General features: G+C 48.8%; 1 long non-coding RNA gene across 1 annotated transcript in view; it reads left to right on the top strand.

Annotated features, from left to right (window-relative positions):
• LOC141145792 (uncharacterized) overlaps nt 1-15,640 on the top strand; it is an 85,335-nt gene that overhangs the window by 4,496 nt on the left and 65,199 nt on the right. The window contains exons 2-3 of the long non-coding RNA XR_012244643.1: nt 5,980-6,111; nt 11,882-11,980. This is a non-coding gene — a long non-coding RNA (uncharacterized lncRNA). The remainder of the gene's footprint in view (nt 1-5,979; nt 6,112-11,881; nt 11,981-15,640) is intronic.

Below are 15,640 nucleotides of genomic sequence, written 5' to 3'. Positions count from 1 at the left end.
AGGGCCAGAACCCTACGCCCTGTTAAGTGTGTTTCTTGGAGTACGCATATATGTGGGTTATAAGTTTTGATAAATTGGAACACCAGGGAACGCTTGACCGGGGAGTTCAGTCCCCTGGTGTTCCAGGAGATAATGTTAAGGGAGGACATGTCTGCCAAGAATAATAATAATGTTAGGATCAGTGCAGATCACGGCTTTTGGACTGGACCCCGGGACCCGAAACGGACACATCTGGAAACAATGCAATGCTGATGAGTTAATTTTTTTGGTATAAACATCAAACAAAAACAAATAAACCAAACTAAAAACAGATAAAGGATGCCAGTATCTAAAGTAAATGGAACAAGCCCCGTTAGGGGAACATTCCCCACCCCCCACCCCACCCAACCTCCTAAAACTGAGGCGGGTTTCAATCCCAAACATATTCAGCTCGCCGTCTGCAACAGGGGGTCCGTGGAAGAGGCGAGCCCACCCCCCGAGACTTCACACGGGGGGGGGGGGAGCAGCAGTTCAAGCGGCCTTCCACATGTGAGATCTCCGCTTTATGATGCAGCAGGCTGTGAGGACGTGGAAAGTCAGACGAAAGGAAGTATTCCATAATGCGACCTCACAGTAGAGTCGATCCATCTTTTAGGAGGAGATACAGAACAAAAACTCCAATGCTCCTCGTGGAGTCAAGCAAGTGTAAAGGAACTTCATTTCTCAACAGTCTCCTGACCAAGTTCTTTGGCAAGGGCATTAACTTAAAATATCCCTGATAAGGATAACCAGTGTTCCCCCCACAGATCCGCACACATCATGGATTGAACGGGGCATAACCTGTGCAACATAACAAAGTCATCCATGTAGTAGTTCGTGTGAAATCCCAGATCCAGGTCTAAACTATGGTGGGGAACCAATGAAAAGGGTCATGCAGCACATACCAGAAAGACCATCAGCGATTCTGTGGCAGCGTGTCCAGCCAGGCAGAGGCCTCTCTCGGTGTGGTAAAGAAGCGAGTTGTCTCGCCATCCTGGACTCTAAGGCGAGCAGGGAAGAGTACACTGTAGCGAATGTTGCGTGATCGCAAAGCCGCTTTAACTTGGTCAAAAGATTTCCTGAGTTTCTGGGTCTTGACTGAGTAGTCGGGGAAGATCATCAACTTGGTATTCTGGAATATGAGGTCCCCAACAGTTCTAGAGGCACGGAGAACTTCTCTGTCTCTGAAGTTGAGGAGACGAAGAATGAAGCTGCGGGGAGGGGATCCAGGAGGCCCCGGCCTGGGCGGCATGCGGTGTGCCCTCTCAACCGTGTAGTAAGGTGACCAGCGGGCATCAGGAAGAAGGTCACGCAGCAGACCCTCTATGAAGGAGGTAGGATTATTCCCCTCTGCCCCCTCCGGTAGACCAACAATGCGAAGATTATTGCGCCGGTTCCTATTCTCCGCGTCTTCGGCTCTATATTCAAGGGCCTTTACTTTGGTTTGAAGCGTACGGAGCGATGCTCCATGTTCCGCAATGGTGTCTTCAGTGGTACTCAGCCTTTGCTCCGTTTCAGTGACTCGCGACCTGATTTTGTCTATATCTTGGCGGATTAGACCCATGTCCAGCTGAACGGCTTCAATCTTTGTTGTTAACGTAGATTGACAAGTAGCAATAGCCGCCATGACGTCGGCCAGCCAGGGGGGCCGAGAGTCATCCGACTCCATAATGTTCGTCCGTGAGGCTCTATGGGGACCACACGTACCAAGAGCCTCCGGGGGGGGGCAGGTGGGCGTCTGAGGCGAGTCCGACTATGGCGGAAAGGTCAACCTCTTACCCCCTTTGCTGTATTTTGCGCTGGAATTCCTGCGCCTCATTCAGGTGTCTGGAGCCTAGATCTAGACAGTGGTCAATAACTGGCCGTGGGAGCCTCCCTGCTGGGTCAGGGGTAGTCAGGCAATAGATATGATGCAATGTGTGGCCCCTCAACGATCCTCCCCCTCACCTGGAACTATGTAGAGCAGGATCCGTCCACCACAGGCCTCCACTGACTTAAAGGGGATCTTCAGTCCAGCCTCCCTCCTCCACAAGCAAAATGTCAGGTGTGGAAGAGCCCAGGGGTTCCCCCACTGCCCAGGCAGCTGTCCCCAGGCTTTTCAGGGTAACTTACTCCGGGCCATGGGGTGTGTGGGCCCCCCCCAGCCGGTCCGACGGCTCCAAGTCCCCAGGAAAGGCCGCAGTCTCGGCCTAGTAAAACATGGGGGAGGAAGAGTCTTCAGGCCCAAAGCACAGGCTAAGATTCGCCCAGGGTCACCTCTCTCGCCCCCATCCGTGGTCCCCAGCAGCCGATGGGTCTCCACAGCAGTGCCGATCGGATAGAGGAGCCCCCCGGCTCGGAGCGCGGTCCGCCAGGAAAGGCCGCGGCTTCGGCCTATTCGTCCGAGGTAGGCCGGAGCGTCAGCGGGATGCCGATCACGGCCCTGGGACAGTAGATTTTCCTCTCCCCTCAGCAGACAGGTCTTCCCCAGGTCCCCCTCGGTCAGCAGGGGTAATTTTGTAGTTTGATTGGTGCCGCTGGATCCGGATATTTGTTGCGGATCAGCGGAGCTCTCTACAAAAGCCGCCGCTCACAGCGCCATCTTGGCCACGCCCCCGCACTGCGTTAATTTAACAATTGCGCAGTCGTGCGACGTTGTACCCAAATACAATGTATGTCCCTTTTTCCCACAAATAGAGCTTTCTTTTGGTGGTATTTGATCACCTCTGCGGCTTTTTTTTTCCTTTCACAATATAAAAAAAATTGGGCTAACTTTACTGTTTTCTTATTTTTTAATTCAAAAAAGTGTATTTTTTCCCAAAAAAAAGTGTGCTTGTAAGACGGCTGCGCAAATACGTTGTGACAGAAAGTATTGCAACGATCGCCATTTTATTCTCCAGGGTGTTAGAAAAACAAAATGTATAATGTTTGGGGGTTCCAAGTGATTTTCTAACAAAAAAACCTGTTTATAACTTGTAAACAACAAATCTCAGAGGCTCGGTCTTTAAGTGGTTAAAGCGCCCCATCCCTCCGTGCTTGTGCGCTAAAGTAAACACAGACGTAAGTGGCGCCCTTAAATGTAAACAGTGTTCAAACCACACATGTGAGGTATCGCCATGATTGTTGGAGCGGGAGCAATTATTCTAACACAAGACCTCCTCTGGAACTCTAAACGGGTAATCATAAAATTATTTTTAGAGCGTCGCTTATGGAGATTTTTAAGTACCGAAGTTTGGCGCCATTCCACGAGTTTGCGCAATTTCAAAGCTTGACATGTTGGTTATCTATTTACTCAACATAACATCATCTTTCACATTATACAAGAAAAAAATGGGCTAACTTTACGGTTTCTTTTTTTTTTTTTTTTATTCATTGAAGTGTATTTTTTCTCAAAAAATTGCGTTGATGTTTGGGGGTTCTGTGTAATTTGCTAGCAAAAAATACAGATTTTAACTTGTAAGCAACAAGTGTCACAAAAAGGCCTTTTCTTAACCACTTGCCGACCTCCGCTCGCCGATGTACGTCCAAACTTTGAAGGGGCTAGCTGCCATAACCCCGGTATCCCCGTTTTCATGCGGCGGCCGGCTTTCAGATAAAAGTGGTCCCTGCGGCGGATTCGCCACAAGATCACTTTTATCGGTGGCGGGAGAGGCCCCCCCGCCGCGATCTGGTGCCCTCCGCCGCTTACCGGAGCCGTCGGTAGCGGCGGAGGCGATCGCATCCTTCTCCGTGCTGTGCCTGGAGACGAGTGAGGCTAAGATGGCGCCCACTCGTCTCCATGACACTGCTGGGCGGAAGCGACGACAAAACGTCACTTCTGTCCACGCCTCTTAAAGGCACATTTTTTTAAATGTCATTTTTTTAAATGACTTTTTTTTTTTATTGCATTTTAGTGTAAATATGAGATCTGAGGTCTTTTTGACCCCAGATCTCATATTTAAAGTGGTTGTATACCTTTTTTTTTTACTTTTACCTACAGGTAAGCCTATAATAAGGCTTACCTGTAGGTAAAAAAAATATCGCCTAAACCTGTACGGTTTAGGAGATATTCCCCTCGCAATGAGCCGCTGACTGCAGCGGCGCATGCGCACAGGGGATTCTCGGCAGACAGCCCGGCAAACTCCGGAGCTTGCCGGACAGAAGTCTCCCGCGCGCATCCGTGGACGACATCGCGGCTCCGGCCACTCACAGCGCCGGAGCCACGATACCCGGAAGACACGCCGAGGGGAAATGTCAGCTCCCTCGGCGTGGACCGTGTGCCGCGCCTCGTTCTAAGGTAAGTATCTCATAATGAGCTAGTATGCGGTGCATACTAGCTCATTATGCCTTTTCCCTTGCAGGTGTAGAAAAAAAAAAAAAACAGCGGGTATACAACCGCTTTAAGAGGTCCTGTCATGCTTTTTTCTATTACAAGGGATGTTTACATTCCTTGTAATAGGAATAAAAGTGACACCATTTTTTTTTTTAAAACAGTGTAAAAATAAATAAAATAATGTAAAATAAATAATAAAAAAAAAAAAAATTTTTTAAACTCCCCATCCCGACGAGCTCGCGCGCAGAAGCGAATGCATACACGAGTAGCGCCCGCATATCAAAACGGTGGTCAAACCACACATGTGAGGTATCGCCACGACCGATAGAACGAGAGCAATAATTCTAGCCCTAGACCTCCTCTGTAACGCAAAATATGCAACCTGTAGAATTTTTTAAACGTCGCCTATGGAGATTTTTGAGGGTAAAAGTTTGACGCCATTCCACGAGCGGGCGCAATTTTGAAGCGTGACATGTTGGGTATCAATTTACTTGGCGTAACATTATATTTCACAATATAAAAAAAAATTGGGCGAACTTTATTGTTGTCTTATTTTTTTTATTCAAAAAAAGTGCGCTGTTAAGACCGCTGCGCAAATACGGTGCAAAAAAAAGTATTGTAACGACTGCCATTTTATTCTCTAGGGTGTTCGAAGAAAAACCATATATAATGTTTGGGGGTTCTAAGTAATTTTCTAGCAAAAAAACCTGTTTTAAACATGTAAACACCTAGAATCCAAAACAAGGCTGGTCCTTAAGTGGTTAAATCCCTGTACTGTTTTTTGAATACATAAGTGCTTTTGCAGCCTGGGCAGTGGTTCTGCTTTGTCCCTCTGCATGATAGGTCGTCACACAGCTTACCCTACAGACTCTCTACTTCTCCCTGCCAGAGCTGCTGGGCTAGAGAAGAGGAGAAAGAAGGACTCTGCGGCTGCTAGATGGCGGTCCTACCTACCACTCAGACAGCAGGAGGGCAAGGATTGGTGGCATAATATCCTGCGGAGAGAAAGCCCACCCAGGGAGCTGCGAAGGGCTGCTGGGAACTGCAGGGATTTGTGGGGGATGTAGTCCCCATCTGGAGACTTTAAACTGAGAGACTTGGTGGTACTATAAGTCCCAGGAGGAAGTTGTGCCAGATGGAGGAGGAAAAGCCTGGGATTTGGGGGGGCGTGTAGGGCAGCGATCACGTTCACGCCATGTCCCTAGATCACAGTGCAACCTGGTCTCTGTAAAGAGCCAATGACGTGGCTCTTTAATCGTGTCCAATCACAGCCGATCACATGTAAATACAGAAGTGACGTTTATCTGCTCTCCTCGCCTTACACTGACAGAGTGCGAGGAGAGGAGAGCAGATCAGGGCATCTCCTTACAGGGGAGACCTGTATAGATAGTCAGGGCACTGATTATCATTGCAGCCCCAGCAGTGCCCATCAGTGCCGCCTCATCAGCGCACATCATTCTTTTTCTGTCTGTATGTATGGACGCTGCACAGTACCACTTCTCTTGTTCTGTATGTTGGGTATAATTCTCAGTATCTGTTCTTATTCTGCATGTATGGAATCAGAAGAGTAGCACTTCTCTTGTCCTGTATGCTGGGTGTAATTCTTTCTGGACTCTACAAACATTGGTGTGGCACTAACTGCTTTTCTTATGTTTTTGGATTTTTTCCAGGACCCTCATAGAAGCGAGATTGCTGTCCCATATGAGATCATCACCCCCTCTGAAGCTAGTTGGCAGGATTACCTGAATGGGTCACATCTTACACAAGTACATAGATTGTAAGCCGTCTGGTATCGGGAAATGGTGGGTCACATTACAGGGTCATCAGTATGGTGGTGGGGTGCATATATTGCATAGTTGCCAACTGTCCCGGATTTCCCGGGACATTCCCGGGACTTACACTCCATTCACGAATTTTTTGTGTCCCGGTAAATGTCCCGAAAAATCCGGTTTTTGATTTTTGCCGCCCGCCGCCGCCGCTAGAGGTCTGCGGCCGGTGGAGACATTGTCTCCGCCGGCCGCCATCTTGAAGAAGCTTGAAGACGGCTGGGGGGGGGGCTAGACGGAGCTCCTGCGACGCCGCCCACCCTTCGCCCCGCCTCACTCCGCCCACCCTCCGCTCCGCCCCGCCTCACTCCGCCCACCCTCCGCCCCGCTCCGCCCCGCCTCACTCCGCCTACCCCCGCCCCGCTGCCAGGGAAAGGGGCGGGGGTTTTGCCATCCATGCGGAATTCGAAAAGACCGGCGGACTCTGAGGTAGGGGAGGGGGGGCGCACGCCGCTGTGGGAATTTGTAGGGGGGGCTCCACTGGGGGACACCTGATGTGAGGGGGGGCTCCACTGGGGGACACCTGATGTGAGGGGGGGCTCCACTGGGGGACACCTGATGTGAGGGGGGGCTCCACTGGGGGACTCCTGATGTGAGGGGGGGCTCTGCCGGGGACTCCTGATGTGAGGGGGGGCTCTGCCGGGGACACCTGATGTGAGGGGGGGCTCCACTGGGGGACTCTTGATGTGAGGGGGGCTCCGCCAGGGACACCTGATGTGAGGGGGGGCTCCGCCAGGGACACCTGATGTGAGGGGGGCTCCGCCAGGGACACCTGATGTGAGGGGGGGCTCCGCCAGGGACACCTGATGTGAGGGGGGGCTCCGCCAGGGACACCTGATGTGAGGGGGGCTCCGCCAGGGACACCTGATGTGAGGGGGGCTCCGCCAGGGACAACTGATGTGAGGGGGGGCTCCGCCAGGGACACCTGATGTGAGGGGGATCCCCGCCAGGGACACCTGATGTGAGGGGGAGCTCCGCCAGGGACACCTGATGTGAGGGGGAGCTCCGCCAGGGACACCTGATGTGAGGGGGGGCTCCGCCAGGGACACCTGATGTGAGGGGGGGCTCCGCCAGGGACACCTGATGTGAGGGGGGGCTCCGCCAGGGACACCTGATGTGAGGGGGGGCTCCGCCAGGGACACCTGATGTGAGGGGGGGCTCCGCCAGGGACACCTGATGTGAGGGGGGGCTCCGCCAGGGACACCTGATGTGAGGGGGAGCTCCGCCAGGGACACCTGATGTGAGGGGGAGCTCCGCCAGGGACACCTGATGTGAGGGGGGGCTCCACTGGGGGACACCTGATGCGAGGGGGGGCTCCGCCGGGGACACCTGATGCGAGGGGGGGCTCCGTCGGGGACACCTGATGCGAGGGGGGGCTCCGTCGGGGACACCTGATGTGAGGGGGAGCTCCGCCAGGGACACCTGATGTGAGGGGGGGCTCCACTGGGGGACACCTGATGTGAGGGGGGGGCTCCACTGGGGGACACCTGATGTGAGGGGGGGCTCCGCCGGGGACACCTGATGCGAGGGGGAGCTCCGCCAGGGACACCTGATGTGAGGGGGAGCTCCGCCAGGGACACCTGATGTGAGGGGGAGCTCCGCCAGGGACACCTGATGTGAGGGGGGGCTCCACTGGGGGACACCTGATGCGAGGGGGGGCTCCGCCGGGGACACCTGATGCGAGGGGGGGCTCCGTCGGGGACACCTGATGCGAGGGGGGGCTCCGTCGGGGACACCTGATGTGAGGGGGGGCTCCACTGGGGGACACCTGATGTGAGGGGGGGGCTCCACTGGGGGACACCTGATGTGAGGGGGGGCTCCGCCGGGGACACCTGATGCGAGGGGGGGCTCCGTCGGGGACACCTGATGCGAGGGGGGGCTCCACCGGGGACACCTGATGCGAGGGGGGGCTCTGCCGGGGACACCTGATGCGAGGGGGGGGCTCTGCCGGGGACACCTGATGCGAGGGGGGGGCTCTGCCGGGGACACCTGATGCGAGGGGGGGCTCCACTGGGGGACACCTGATGTGAGGGGGGGCTCCACTGGGGGACACCTGATGTGAGGGGGGGCTCCACTGGGGGACACCTGATGTGAGGGGGGGCTCCACTGGGGGACTCCTGATGTGAGGGGGGGCTCTGCCGGGGACTCCTGATGTGAGGGGGGGCTCTGCCGGGGACACCTGATGTGAGGGGGGGCTCCACTGGGGGACTCTTGATGTGATCACTGTTTGATTACGACAAGGAAGCCTCTTGTTCTCACAATAAACCAAACTGATCATCTCTGCTAAAAAACAATTTATTTTGTTGAACTTTCTACCTAGGATTAACTATACCCCAGAGATGGCATAACATCAAGCCTACTGTCTCCCCTATCTACAGCAGATATCAGCCTGAGATAGGCACCTTTTATTACATGGTGTGGAGTTGTCCTTAAATCCCAAATTGGGGAACCGCAGTGGTCACTTTAAGCTACAGGAAGCCAGTCCAAGCAACAGAATCCATTGGTCAGTTTTTTACCTTTTAGTTCCCCTAAATGCTGACTGTAAGTAGTGGGCCACACTTGGGGGCAAGCGGAGTGGCTCACCCCTGGGTGGCCATATTTATAACTGAGAAACCCTGTTAAAATAAAGGAACACCTGCAAAAGAGTACTTACCTACCTACACTGTGAGCACTCGCATCAGAATACTGCTAAATAAATGCATTTTTTTTCTTGCAGATAAACAAAACGTGCGTTTAGTTTAAGAAAAAATTTCTAGGAGCCTGGCAAGCATTGCACCAGCGATCAACAGATCATGGGAGCAATGCAGGGCTCCTGCAGACTGTCTGTGTAAGCTGTCTGCCAGATACAAACTGACAGGAAGACTCAATGAATTACCAGAACGAGAACAGCACCGTGATAGTTCATTGAGAACTACAAGCTGACAGCCGCAAAGGCTATCGGTACTTCTAGTTCATTCATTCACAGAACTCAGTTGAGTTGAATGACGTGGCCGTGCCTCTTTTTCGAAAAGTGATGGCTGGTACGAGGAAATTCTGCCCGTGCTCCCGTCACTTGGAGGCAGCGGATTGCCGAGTGGCTGCAAGAGTGGGAACATGCAATATGTTCCCGAAGGTCAACTTCTTTAACCACTTGCTGACCATCTGCCGCAGTTGTACTGCGGCAGAATGGCACGGCTGAGCAAAACGACGTTATGTAACGTCGCTTCACCCTGTGGCCACTAGGGGGCGGCGCGCACACGCCCCCCAAGCCAATGCGAGTGCCCGGCGGTCATAATCACAACCAGGCTCCCGCGATCACTCGGGGCACACGGAGAAGCGGGATCTGTGTGTGCAAACACACAGTTTCTGGTTCTCTGAGGGGAGAACAGACAGATTGTTCATACAGAGTATGAACAGCAATCTGTCATCCCCCCCCTGCACTGTCCCCTCCCCCCGTTCAGTTAGAACACAAACTAGGGAACACATTAACCCCTTGATTGCCCCCTAGTGTTAACCCCTTCACTGCCAGTGACATTTTTAAAGTAATCCATGCATTTTCTACCATTGATCGCTATATTAATGCCAATGGTCCCAAAAATGTGTCAAAATTGTCCGATGTGTCCGCCATAATGTCGCATTCCCAATAAAAATTGCAGATCGCTGCCATTACTACTAAAAAAAAAAAAATTAATAATAAAAATGCTATAAAATCCCCTATTTTGTTGACACTATAACTTTTGCGCAAACCAATCAATATACGCTTATTGTGATTTTTTTTTTTTACCTAAAATATGTAGAAGAATACATATCAGCCCAAACTGAGGAAAAAAATAGTTTTTTATATATATTTTTGGGGGATATTTATTATAGCAAAAAGTAAAAAAAATGCGTTTTTTTTTTTCAAAATTGTCGCTCTTTTTTTGTTTATAGCACAAAAAATAAAAACCACAGAGGTGATCAAATACCACCAAAAGAAAGCTCTATTTTTGGGAAAAAATTTTGTTTGGGTGCAACGTCGCACAACCGCGCAATTGTCAGTTAAAGCGACAAAGTGCCGAATCGCAAAAAGTGCTCTGGTCGGGAAGGGGGTAAAATCTTCCGGGGCTGAAGCGGTTAAGGCTAGGCTCACATCTCAGCTTGTGCTTGCAAGGGTAACACTTTAAATGCCTTTACAGGTTACCAGTTTAGCATTACAGAGGAGGTCTATTGCTCTCGCTCTAATGTTCGTGGCAAAACCTCGGGACCCGCGAGCTCCCGCTATCATGCTTTTGCGAACCGACGTACAGGTACGTCGTCTTGTGCAGGAGTACCATTCTGCTGACGTATATCTGCGTGAGCCAGTCGGCAAGTGGTTAAAAAAAAAAGTTTACTTCCACCCCGAACCGGATGTGATGTCATGTCACTCCAGTCCTCCAAGGCCATGGAGGCAATCAAAGACTATCTAGTCTTTTATCACCTCTGTGACCAGCTGGCCGCACCATCAGATCGTTAAATGGTAATGGTAAACCTGAGAGACACCGGTGGGAGGGGACACTTCTGAAAAAAACAATATGGGTTACGAGTTACGGCTGCTAGCTTCAGAGCCAGCTGTCAGTGCTGTATGCCGTAAGAGCTACACACAGTATACAGTGCTGTGTTCCAGCAGCGGGATGGGGACTTCCCACTCCCGGGAAAAAAAAAGTGTCAGGCTCAGCCACTCACAGTAAGTTTTGTATATTATGAATGATACAAGGCTTCCTCAGTGCTTGGTTTTCTCCACACATACCGCTTAGAATTAAGGCCAAAAAGTTCTATCTTGGTCTCATCAGACCAAAGAATCTTATTTCTCACCATCTTGGAGTCCTTCACGTGTTTTTTTAGCAAACTCCATGCGGGCTTTCATGTGTTTTGCACTGAGGAGAGGCTTCTGTCGGGCCACTCTGCCATAAAGCCCCGACTGGTGGAGGGCTGCAGTGATGCATGACTTTCTACAACTTTCTCCCATCTCCCGACTGCATCTCTGGAGCTCAGCCACAGTGATCTTTGGGTTCTTCTTTAGCTCTCTCACCAAGGCTCTTCTCCCCCGATAGCTCAGTTTGGCCGGACGGCCAGCTCTAGGAAGGGGTCTGGTCGTCCCAAATGTCTTCCATTTAAGGATTATGGAGGCCACTGTGCTCCTAGGAACCTTAAGTGCAGAGGAATTTTTTTGTAACCTTGGCCAGATCTGTGCCTTGACACAATTCTGTCTCTGAGCTCTTCAGGCAGTTCCTTTGACCTCATGATTCTCATTTGCTCTGGCATGCACTGTGAGCTGTAAGGTAGGTGTGTGGCTTTCCTAATCAAGTCCAATCAGTATAATCAAACACAGCTGGACTCAAATGAAGGTGTAGAACCATCTCAAGGATGATCAGAAGAAATGGACAGCACCTGAGTTAAATATATGAGTGTCACAGAAAAGGGTCTGAATACTTAGGACCATGTGATATTTCAGTTTTTCTTTTTTAATAAATCTGCAAAAATGTCAACAATTCTGTGTTTTTCTGTCAATATGGGGTGCTGTGTGTACATTAATGAGGAAAAAATGAACCTAAATGATTTTAGCAAATGGCTGCAATATAACAAAGAGTGAAAAATTTAAGGCGGTCTGAATACTTTCCGTCCCCACTGTAGGACATAGGACTATATATTGAAAAAGTTTGTTCACTAAATGACTTATCTTAAATCTGATGTTTCTTCTTCATGATGGAGATAAAAAATGGATTTCATAAAAAATATATATTGCCTGCAGCTGTCAAGCAGTGACTTCAAAAAGTTTTTGAACATGTCCAGCCGAAACATCAGGTCAAGGGGAGAAAAGCAGGTCCAGGGGTCATACACTATTGTGCAGGTAAGAATGGAACAAAGCCTTTAATCATTGAGATATTGGCGTGAACATGTCAGACATATGTAAGGAGACTGTATAATTAGATGACTGAGTGACCTTGGAATTCTCAAAGATTATTTATATTAGCAAACCAGCAGTAACCGTTTTCTTGAAAAGGTTATGTTAAAAGGTCATAAATTTCTTAAAATAGAATAATTTCTGGATGGCTCTTGAGGATAGCCTACTTGAAGATTCAATCAATATCTAAAGTAATGTTAAAGCGCTGGAAATTTTATTGAACTTTTCTGCATGGGCATCTAGAAGGAGCATTATGGTGAAATAACATAAAAAAAATAACTTTCCAAGTCTAAAGTCCACCTACACCCATTAAAGTATCAATTAAGTCAAAATAATTATTTTGAAAACTTTAGATAAAGTAGGGAATGAATAAAAACCCTGTCAATTTTTTTTGCCCTTTGTGCCCCACTGGAAAAGTTCCATCCATTTCCTGTTCTGTGCACACAGCTGTAAAGTGAAAGGATATCCCTCCAAAGTGAATTCTCTTCCTAAACAGATTTCCCTGGAACAAGTGTACCCATTGGAAAATGTCTCCTCTTTTCCTGTTCTGTTGCCAACTCAAATTTTTTTTATTTTCCTCACATTCAATATAGCGGTAAGTGAAAGGCTGGTGGGTGGGCGGATTTTATCCTGGAATGGCGCTTTAACTAAAGGTGTACTTTAACAACTTAAGCAAGAAGCATAAAAACATATTACTAAAGAACAAAACATGAGGTATTGTGATTTCTGTAGCCATAAAACATAACACACATTTGTGCCAAGTACAGAATATCAACCCCCTCAATGAATAACAATACTTGAAATCAAAACTACTTATTCCCAACACTTGTTTCCCAACACTTATTCCCAACACTTGTAATATGGCACCAAATCTATGGTTGTCTCAACTTGGTCCATAAATTGATGATAGAATGATAAACATTCCATACAGTAATTCCAATGCGTTTCCCCAAAAAGGGTATAATGGGAGTTGTGTTCCATCCAGAACTCAAATGTCAAACACACACGTTGATTTTCAAATTACATCACTGATATGATGAGGCAGCCAGGCAAAAAATAGAGCTGTCAAATTGTAACGCACCATCCTCACTGCTTTGCTCCAGGGATATGTTGTAGAGCCCTCTCTCAGTAGTTAAAGATTACCAAAACACCACTGTGGTCACATGATAAGGGATTCAGCTTACTCTCTGATGTTGTGGCTGGCCAAACATGTGTCCTCAAGTAGAGTGGTCCGAGACTACACATCTTTAAAGACCACTATTTTGAATTTCATAGGTATTCCTGAGAATAAGATAATGTTGTACTATTTTGGTTGTGGTGAGTTATCCCGGTGCATTCACAAAAACTATATTTCTGTAGCCTTTCATCAAATTGTTGTTGACATGGTTGAGATGTGCATGATGCAGACACAAAAATTACTCCACCAAATCAGCAAATCACTACATTAGGTCTTATGAAGTTTTGAGGGGGGGGTCACTGATACTTGACCCAGTAATCCATAGTGTCCTAGATTATATGTAGCGCTGGTAGATTTTTTAATCTACCGCTGATTGGTAAATCTTGTGGTTTGCTTGTTAGGTGAAGTTAGATTTGCCTCTGTTCCAGCTTGGCTGAGTTGCGTGTAGTTCCACACTGCGCCGGTGGGTGTCGTTGTCACCATGGGCTGGTGTTGGAAAGGCAATGTGTTGAAACGTATGAGTGCTCCTCTGTCACGGAGACAACTCGGTGGAGGTGGTCCTCCGAGTTGCATTCTGGGAGAGGGTATTTATGGGAAAGACACCATGTTTAGGGGTTCGTTTTCAGCCACCTGCTGGCCCTCCTGGCCGACAGGTATGCGTTAAGAGTACCACATCGTGGTCCTCCGTTCTGGAGGCCCACGTCGCTGCGGCGTGTGGGTGGGCCCAGAAGCCCGTCTGGGGCCTACCACAGCAGCAGAGGAATGGTCCTGAGCTGTCTATCCTGAGTGAAGAAGCTGGACAACTGAGGAGATCCCAGGGGGGGACTCGTCATGGAAGGATCATGCAGAGTGCTGGTCTGGAGAGGGGCCTGGTGACTCGGTTGGAGGACGTATCCTGAAGTACTCTTACTGCATAGTACTGCCGGGTTGGCTTAAAGGTTCAAGTACTGTGTCTGACATTCATCGTAAACCAATACATCCTGTGGCAGAGGATTGTACGGGTTTTATTCCAAACAAGTCTGTGGCAGAGACTTTTGTTCGTGCTGCGTACTGGCTGCTAGGCAAGTGAGAGAGGCCTATCCAGGCGGGCAAAGATTGAATCCCACAAGGGGAGTGCATTCAACTACAAGTGCTCAATTCCAAATAAAGTTCTAAAGAATACTAAGGAAAGGTATTTGAGCTTCCCTGCAACTTTCCTTCTGCCTCTTTCCTGCTACTTCCTTCATTACTTGTTCATTAAAGCATTGGAAAACATACTCAAGTGTTTGGTGCTTATATCATCCAGAGGTAAACTCAACTGGACCCTAGACACGGTGCCGGTGAAACAGAGGTATCGAGAGTGAAGGTAACAGCCCGTTTTAAACCAGCAGCTCCACCGTGAGTTAGTGCTACATATATATAGACAAATTACAATTAGTCATGACCATCATGTTCAGCTACTAGAAAAACCTGATACCTTTCCAGAGAAGTTCATGTAATGGGTCATACCACGATAGAGCAAGACTTCAGTTAGTGAAAAAAGAACTGACATCTTTCCATAAAAGTTCACTACATAGATCGTACCAAGACAAACCAGCAAGCCATAACTCCACTCTGTAACAAAAGAACTGATACTTTTCCAGAAAGGTTGACAACATGGGTAATTCCCATAGAAAACAACAAGCTATTACAGCAGTGCAGAATGAAATGTGCTGATAGCATCCTAGCAGAGATTACCATCCTGTCCAGATACTGTATGTATAAGTAAAACATGGGTAATGCAAACAAAGAACAGTACTGACACCTTTCAGAGGACTTCATGTAGGTCATACCAAGAAAGAACAACAAGCCACAACTCCTTTGCACACAGAAAAGTACTGACAGACCAGGTGAAGATGGAAGTGTCCCGGGGTCAACCGGAGTTGCAACAGTGCAGCATTTGAAGGGAAAGTCTGCCATAATGGGCTAATATGTGATGCATACAAGCAAATTATTGCATAGACCTCCTGGGGCCCTTAAAAAAAATCTAGGAGAGTTGAATCAAAGCCTAAGTTTAATCAAAAGTAGGGGAAAAAAATAAACAAGGGATATTACTTGCAATCAATGCAGTGCATCCCTAATAGAGTCAAGGGAGCTGTCATTTGCACTCATCAAGAGTATAAATTATGTACGTTCTTTTCTGCCCACTCCTCCATTATAGAATCCATACTTTTGCTTCCATGAATGTGATTGGAGGAAGCTGAGCTTTCATTCATTGGCCCATCCTCCATTCCATTTTCCTTTATGGAAGCTATAGTACAGCTTCTATGAATGAGGGAGGGAGAAGTTTCTATGAATGAAGCAAGGGCGAACATAGCAGCAGGTGCTTCGGCTCTATTAACCCCAGCCACCTTCATTTTCCATGGGGGGTTAATAGAGCTGAAGGGACTGTCATATACCCTAATTAAGAG

The sequence above is a fragment of the Aquarana catesbeiana genome, linkage group LG05 (assembly GCF_042186555.1).
Source record: "Aquarana catesbeiana isolate 2022-GZ linkage group LG05, ASM4218655v1, whole genome shotgun sequence".
NCBI lineage: Eukaryota > Metazoa > Chordata > Amphibia > Anura > Ranidae > Aquarana > Aquarana catesbeiana.
The sequence above is the reverse complement of the archived record's forward strand: the minus strand, read 5'-3'. Positions and strand labels throughout refer to the sequence as shown.